This window comes from Austrofundulus limnaeus, unplaced genomic scaffold (assembly GCF_001266775.1).
Source record: "Austrofundulus limnaeus strain Quisiro unplaced genomic scaffold, Austrofundulus_limnaeus-1.0 Scaffold26, whole genome shotgun sequence".
Taxonomy (NCBI): domain Eukaryota; kingdom Metazoa; phylum Chordata; class Actinopteri; order Cyprinodontiformes; family Rivulidae; genus Austrofundulus; species Austrofundulus limnaeus.
Genome location: NW_013952428.1, coordinates 2,445,794 through 2,454,708, shown reverse-complemented (window position 1 = coordinate 2,454,708; position 8,915 = coordinate 2,445,794).

Here is an 8,915-nt window from a genome sequence, read left to right as displayed (position 1 = left end):
AACATTAAAAAAACGTTGGCTATAAACTTCTGAAAAGTTCTCATGCAGTCAATGTTAGACTTTTACATTTTGATTATAAATATTTGTTATAATAGGATATAAAGTCCTAGCTAGCATGAGTATGATCTATTAAGTTAGTGTGAAAGCTTATCAACCAGCTTTAAAAGCTTCAGTCTAGCTTTTAAAGCCTTGATGCAATGTCTAACATTTTTCTTATCTTATGCAAAATGCTCTATAAGAATATACTACAGTCAAATAATGGTGTGTTGTGTAGGTGGATCAGATGTTACAAGACATTCAGGGTCAAACAAGCAATTTGGTTCACTTTATTATCATCATTGCTGTCCTTTTCAATAACATATTTAATCTTTAGAATATATAGGACCTTTGTGTAGAATTGTAGATAAATATCAAAGATTAAATCTCATCTTTGATTGGTTCGATCCAACTTTTTTGACGGCAGAAACTCTGACAGCAAAACAAACAGGAACAAAGGGGTAACAGGTAGAAAAAGACAAAAAGGTTGATCTATTTCAGGAACGATAATCTGTCAAGAACCCACGATGATAGAGACGCCACGTGTGCCTTCACATGTCACCATGACACTGAAGGCAAAAAGCAGTGAACTCGGTGGTGGGGATGAGCTAGAAAGAGAAATAGATCAGAGCAATCAATGGATGCAGGAGCTTTCTTGGCATGGACTCGCTTCACACACCTGCAGTACACATCATGGGGCGAGTCAAGTGTGAATGAGTCGGTGTGTTTGTGTAAGACAGGCACAGTGGGTGCACTGTATGTGCAAATCCTCCGTATATGGGCTGCATTTCAATAAATGCATGGCTATACCGTACACGTAGGAGTGTTTCTGTGCATTGGGGAGTTTGGATCGTTTGACATTAAAGGAAAGGCAGGGGATAGGTGGTGGGTGGTCCGCGGTCAATGTGTGTGACAGATGAACCGTGAACCTTTGGTATTCTTACATCAAGAACATCTAACTGGGGCCTGGAGAGAGTAAATGCTAAGAATAAAATGTGGAACGACTCCCCTGATGGATGGTCTGTGAAGAAAATGGAGCAAACGAACACAGACAGTGACATTCAACAGAGTGCGACTTTGACGAGGTGACGATTGCCAGTCCTGAGCGTTCCTCAGAAGCTCCTCCTTCACTGATGTGTTCTGACTTTAGAAGCAAAAATCTTTGAAGCCAATCACAGACGAATAGCAAGAAACTAACACATTTGCATGCAGAGTCTTAAAATACTGAATGCATAAAAACTTTTCAGAGTTTTAATAGGTTACTGCGGAGACAACCTAAGGTAAGAAGTGAACTGATTTTGTGGGACCACAATGAATGAAAACTTATCACAGTCCTATTAGTTATATAAAAATATCTGCAGGATAGCAAAAATAAAAATTTCTGGATATTTTGAGTTGTCCTCAAGTGTGTAACTGTTGTATTTTTGAACCCTCCACTGCTCTGTGTCCTGTTAACATAAAAAGAGCAAATATAGTCAGTATCTGTTTATATTCTCTCATGTTACCTTTTGACAATCCTCTTCCTGAGCTTTACTTAGCCCAGAAAGCACAGAGCAAATCCAACACAATGAACTCAATCCAATCCTGCTAAACAGCCCTGTCATTACCCTCTAAAAATACAAACACATGCTGCTCATCTGCATATGGTAATAAGGGAAATGATAAAAGAGTAAAATTAGAGGTAAGTGCTTGTTGCCAAATGTTCTTGTCAGTGGGATTTTGTCATCTCACTCTGAGCTGAAACAGCCCTCTTTTGTGTGGATCTCCCACAGGAAGTAAGCCCCCAGACTACACATTCAATCTCAAATGATTTACGCAATTGTGTAAGTGTGTGCATGTCTGGAATACTGCATTTGTATCTGTAATTGCCTTTAAAGACAAAGTAAAACGTTCCCCCAGAGAGGCATTTTGATTCCAACAGAAAACATGAAAAATTCAATTAAATCCACATTAAAGCATAGTAAAGAACATTAGATTTATTTAAAAGCTGGCTTGTGAGAACAAAATACTATACTTGAATGAGCCATATGGAATTTAAAGGCAGTAAACAAAATGGCTATTCTTTTTTTTCTAATTCTACTATGGGGAAAAATATTTAAAAGTCAAGTTTTGAAGTCTTCAGCAGGTCCTAAAAATATAAGTTCATGTGATAAGACGTTTAGAGATGTGACAAGCTCTAATGAGTTCAAACATAAGTAGTCCATGTTTTTAATGTTAGGTTTGGATTAGCCAAAGATACAGCAAATAAATACAGTAAATATTTTGTGTTTCTCATCCAGGGCCCCAACTCCCAGCTCCCTCGCTGTATTTTAACTCTGGCTGGAACTACACAATATCTCTTTCATCAACTCTTTACCTGCCAACTCCTCCAAAAGCATGGTAGATGTTCAGTTAGTCTGAGACGTGTCAGCAAACCACATCAATTACATCTATGAAGTGTTCACACATCTCAGATCTGCCTTAAGTCTGAACCACTGCTTTACAAACTCCTGCTTTTTTTTACAACACAAAAACATAAGAAAATAAATAAAAAAAAGATAAAAATCAATGATTTAGGCTCAGGAGCACAAGTCGTGATATGTCTTTTGATGAATTTGGGGCAGTAAATCATGCCAGATGCATTTATTCTAACCAGGTTTTAGTCTGACCCCTGGCATTCAAAGTGTGATTGAAAGCCATTTCAGTAATAATGACTGAGCAGCACATTATTCCTGACTCTCTGGAGAGCATTCGCTTTCTCTTTGTCGATGAAAAGATGCTACCTTGGCAAATAATAAAGCGAGCTGCTTTTTTAGACTCTGCTGTCGTCACTTGATTATGCAATTCCTTTTTCAATTGAGGTTTTTGTAAAGCAGCAACCCAAATGTTAACGCATTCACTCTTCTTTTAATGAAATGCAGAAATTGTTTATTCACAGTTTGACTCATCTAAGTGGTGAACTCAAGTAACTATGCCTGTGTTACAACATACCAATTTATTTTTTCAAGTGTAATTAGTAATGCATTAACATTGAGCTTCTGCAAACATATTTTTAAATTATTTGTATGATGTGCTAAAAACAATATATTCTACAAACATCACAGCTTTGAAGTGATTATTTCAAGTCTAAAAGATGGTCATTTATTAATGCAGCACGTGATGGAGGATGGTTCTTGTAAAGGCTGAGAGATGAGTGCTCAAAGGTTTTGGATGTTATTGGTAAAAACAGTCATTAACTGAAACAGCTGTGTAGGAGTTTTAAAAACTCTGATAACAAGGTGAGGTTGTGAAAGACCATTGATTCCACACCAGGACCAGACTGAGCACAGAAACAAGATATCAGGTACACAACATTCAACAGTATACAACACATCAGGCACATGTTTGAAAGCAGACTGGGGTTTTGTTCAAGCTCGTTTGAAAAAAGCATATAAATTATGRCCCAAAGGTGCAACAGCTGGCTAAGGAAACCTGATGCAGCTGATGATAGAGGTATGCTTATTTCCTATAGAAATAACTGTAATCTGTTCAGAAACCTGAACAAATKAGGTACTTTTTCAGTTATTTAGCTCTTGAAAAGCACATTTTGTTTGTGAAAGATCTGAAAACTGTATAAATGAACGTTTGCAGCATAGTTGCATCTTTGCAAATTTGGAACTGCATTTATAGACGGGGATTTGGCTCAGTCATGTCACAATGGTGAGAAATACAAGCAGGTCATCATTTACTGCATTCAGGGAGGTATCTCACCGGTCCCAAGTTTACTCTGCAGCAGGACAAAAACTCCACTTATTCAGTAAATTTAATTAATCTTGAGTATAAAGAAGTATWAAGAAGAGTCCTGTGGGTAACTATGACTTGCACAGAACTCTGATCCCAACATTTTCAAAAGYCTGAAATTATACAAAGAGACCAGGGAATGTAAGTCGGCTTCCATCCACAGATCTGTTGGTTGTTCAAAATGTTGAAACAATTAGTATCTCCTTCCATAAACCAATTGCAAAAACTGCTGCTTTTCAAAGGATGAYCTGAACAAATATTTACAGTTAAGGTTTTTCTTCTGTTCATTCACTTTTTATTGTTAGTTGATATATATTTATTCATTTCAAGCATCGATTTTACAGCTTTGACCCTACATCTGTAGAAAGTTTGTGCGCAGTAGGCTATTTTAATTCATACATGTAGAATGAAACTATAATTCTATTTAAAGACAAGAAATATTTACCAGGCAATATTTAACAGAACTTTTGGAGTCACCTGGTTCTATTCATAACATCGAACCGAGCAAAATACAAAGTACAAACTGAAAATGTTTGCTTTTCCACCTGCATTGATTTMGTGATAATAACAGCACAAAATGTGAAATGGGTTTTCACAGATACACTGAAAWCAGGCTAAACTTGCTGCATGTGATTATCCTAATCTAAAGATTTTCCTATAGGTCATTTTGATCGAATCAACTCTGACGCCACTGACGATCACAAGATACTAAGCAACAATGTAAAAATAGAAATGCTGCATTCCAAAAAAATTGCTGCAGAGGGCCATTTCAATAAGTGTACTGTTTCCATAGCAACAGTACCACTCAAAGTGGCATGGCATGGCACTGACTGACAGCTGCATACACCCAAGTATGTGATTAAGTATCATTAAGATAACAATATTTTCTAGATGGATTGATTTCATCAGTGATAATAAGTTGGCATTGTTTTCTGTAATCAAGCTGACAAAGAAAAGCACACATAAGAGCTTTTTGTGCGGTTGCGCACTCTGCTCAGGGTGTAAAAAAAGTGTAATAGCGGTTACATCAAAAGCAGCATAAGCCACRCGTTCACCTCTAAATATTCATTTAGTCTAATGGTCTTTAGCTACAACCCCGCACAGAGAAACCATATGGACCATCAGCCCCCTACTGATGGCCACATGGTGACTTCAGACTGAGGAAGCCTTTCAACAACAACATCAGCAACATCGTCTGTTGTACTAATAAACACTGCACTTCAATAAAACGCAAATTAAAGGAAAAGGCAATTTACCCAACACTTTCATTACGCAGAACTCAATTTGCATAACAAAGAGACACATTTGATTACACATAAACTTAATGCACTTAAAAAATACATGAAAAACAAAATGGTTAAGGATAGTTTAAAACAAACCATCAGACACAATGGAATACATTTTACAGGGTAATATTTAAACCATTTTTTCTTGTCTTGTTATAGGAAAATTGCAACACAATCATGTTTGAGAAGTAGTTAAATAATTCGATCACGCATTGTATTTAGCAGATAAATTCCWTATGAAACAAATGTGAAGTACTTTTATCTTTTAGCAAGACTTATGTTCATTTRTGACTGATCACGGCCATACAGGGAGATTTGTAAGCACTTTATTGGATGTTCTATTGAACTGTATTGCTGGAGTTATTTATTTGTGTTTTTCATTTCACATAGTCTGTTTGAACAAATACTTTGTCAGTTACTTTAGAGGAAGATCCAACAGGAAACTTTAAATTAAATTTCATATTCAAAGCAATTTATGTTCTTTAAGTGCAAAAATGCAATCAGGATTATTGGAAATGACACTTTGAGTTCGGAAAAGTTACAATATTGAGCAAAATAAATGTGATTATGATTTTTCCATAATTTAGTAGTCTATGCATKGAGTAATTCTTGCTGTAAATTATTTTATTTTTTAACCAATTTTTGTTTCAGTGCCATTGAAAACCTTCATCACAAAATTCAACTTATAACTCTTTGATTTTTGGCTTATTAATTATGTTACAAAGACATAAGAAGCTGATWTGCAACGAGTTGTGACAAAGTCCTTTTACAGAAACAGAGCCTTTTATGACTAAGTTGCAGTACAATGTCCTGWGTTATCTTGAAGACAGACAGCTCTGATCCAATCTGCTACACTGCTTTGAAGTTCTTGACTATTCATTTTGTCATTGTGGATAAAAGGTCAGAGGTCTGTTAACACAAATCCTCCTGTCCCCGTAATGGTATGCAGGCAGAAGATATGATCACCAGAGGAAAGAAAAACAGAAATCTACCTCTTAATAAGGTCTCTTGCTCTGTTGAATAATTTGGTAGGATTAACATTTCCGCTGTGCATTTGTAACAGTTTGCATAGCTAGAATGCTTAAGTTAAACACATTACTTAAACACGTTCAACTTTTGGGTGACCTCGAACATTCCTCCTTTGACTCCTTGCCTTTGACCTCAGGGCTTTGAGCTGACAAAGGCAGATCTGAGTGACATCACCTGGCCACACGCTCATGGCCACAGGACATAACACAATGGCCAATGGTTATTTTGGACAAATGTCACCCTTCCCTGCATGTCAACTTCCTCTAAGAGTCAGCAAGAYTGAATTCATTGTGAGCTACTCTCATTTGCCAGATTCTCTGCCTGGACCCTGCAGCGTCAAACACCTCACACCTAGCATGTTTAGCTTCACACGTTGTAAATAGTCAACTTTCAATTAGCACACACACATTCATCAGCATCATATGAATATGTGGATGATATTTGCTGTGTGAGATCACCCACCCTCTTGATCAGTGGTGGACAGTATTGGAGATATTTACTTGAGTACTGTACTTAAGTACATTTTTTGAGTAACTTTACTTTACTTGAGCAATTATTTTTTGGGGAACTTATGACTTTCACTCCACTACATTTCAAAAACAAATATTTTACTTTTGACTCCACTACATTTCTTAGAAGCTTGTTGGTTACTTGTTACTTTTGGCTCAGCATAGTTTTGTGATCCACTTTTGCTGTTTTCCTTTCTTGAAATGCATTTGGCCGCACGCCATGTTCCTCACAAGGGGAACCAATCACAGTCATGGCTCACACCTAGGATAGATTTGGAATTGTGTCATCCTCGTTAGCGGTGGTGAGCTGAGATTCACCTTCATTTCAAACAGAACCCAGCAATGGAGACGGTTGAAGAAACTCGTGGAGAAACCAGACCAGCATGGCCATATCTCAGCTCGATGTTTGAGATTTTAAGACTGAAAAATATTTTGTACCAGTTTAAACGCCTTATGTTTTCACTGTGGATAAACTACATTTCTGCATTTAAGAAATCACCACTCACTTTATTRCATTTTATGTTGAAGTCTTTACAGGTGGTGTAGAATTTGTAGCAGAGTGGTTCTATGAGTCGATACATCAGGTGATTTCTGAGAGTTATGAGTCAAGGTTCTGTAAAATTACTCTGGAATCAATACAGCAGGGCTATTCAACTAAATTGCTCCAGGGGCCACAGTTACTGCCGATCAACAGCTGAGGGGCCGAACATCCAGCAATTAAAATCTTTATGTAAATAAACCAAGTATTACAAAGATATGTTACCTTTGAATTAGTTTATTTTCCTGCATTTAATCATGAAAACAACAAAGAGAACCTATAAAATAATTATGATTAAACAATATCAAAAACAAAAAGAACACATTATGCTCCTATTTGACACAAATAATATTTTGACATCTCTGATTTGCCAAAATTTTAAACCAATTATTATTTTCACTTTCGTCATTTTATCTTAAACTGCTTGTAGTTTTAACTGTCTTGATTGTTTATAGAAATAGTTTTACCAGCTTGTACCCAAGATTGTGATATTTCTGTAGATACCAAACATGTACGTATATGTTTAACTAAAATAACTTAAAGTAATTAAAGTAGAAAACCGGGGGTTTGGGCTCAAGAGATRAATGAACCAATTGGCGGGCCGAACTTTGGTCACTCGCGGGCCACTGCCAGTTGAATAGCCCTACAATACAGCAATGTACTGATATTAGACGTTTTAATTTGTACTTTTGAATAATTGAGTATTTTTAAATGCATGTATTTTTGAATACCTAAGTATTTTCAAAAGTAAGTACTTCAGTACTTTAACTTGAATAGATTTTTGACCAAGCAACTTTTACTTGTAGTTGAGTAAGATTTGACCATGAGTAGATTTTTGACCGAGCAAATTTTACTTGTAGTTAAGTAAGATTTGAACATGAGTTTCGGTACTTTTACTCAAGTACTGGTGTTGAGTACTTTGTCCACCACTGTCAAGTACCTTTTACCTTTACTTTCAGTATTTAGTAAAACCTCAACAATTATAAGGCATGATTTTAATGAGCAATTGTAATTAATTTTAAACTATATGTCAGTTATGTAAAGAAATGAAATAAAAACACTGTCATGTATGACAATATTTTATTTACATGATTTAATTTTAATAACTTTTATTGTCCTTCAATGGGGAAATACATTCTCTGCATTGTTTTTATTGCACATCTGAGCACATGTGGAGCAGTGAGCTGCCGTTTGAAGCTCCTGGGGGGGTGATCATTGGTTGTATCTTAAACCTGGTTTAAGATGGTTATAGCTGAACAACCTTATCAAACTAAAAAGGCAACAAGTCTTCTATTGTGAAAAAACAATTGAAGATGATAGTACGTGAGTCATTCCAACACATACTGAGTGCTAATACAGTGGAGATCCCACAAGATTTCTGTCTAATGCTACGTTCACACCGAACGCATTTTGAGCGGCCAAAAAAGCGCAAAAGGTCTCTCGTTGGACGCACTATTTTCAGACCGAAGAACGCACTAGTGTTCAGACCAGAACATGCAGTGGCAGCAGCAAGGTGTGGGAGGAGCGTGTCCTCGGCGGATGAAATAAAGATAAAATAAAAGAAAATGGCTTTGATTTTTTTTTTAAAAAGCAAGCGAACACTGCACACAGCAGATAATTAACTCACCAGATGATTTAGAGGCGATTTGTTTGGTTAGTTTCGTCACTTCAGAAGCTGCTAGCTGACGGGCTTTTTTCTTTTGTCCCGAGCAGCTGATCCACATTGGTGCTGACTAGAGGTGTCCCGATACCGATACC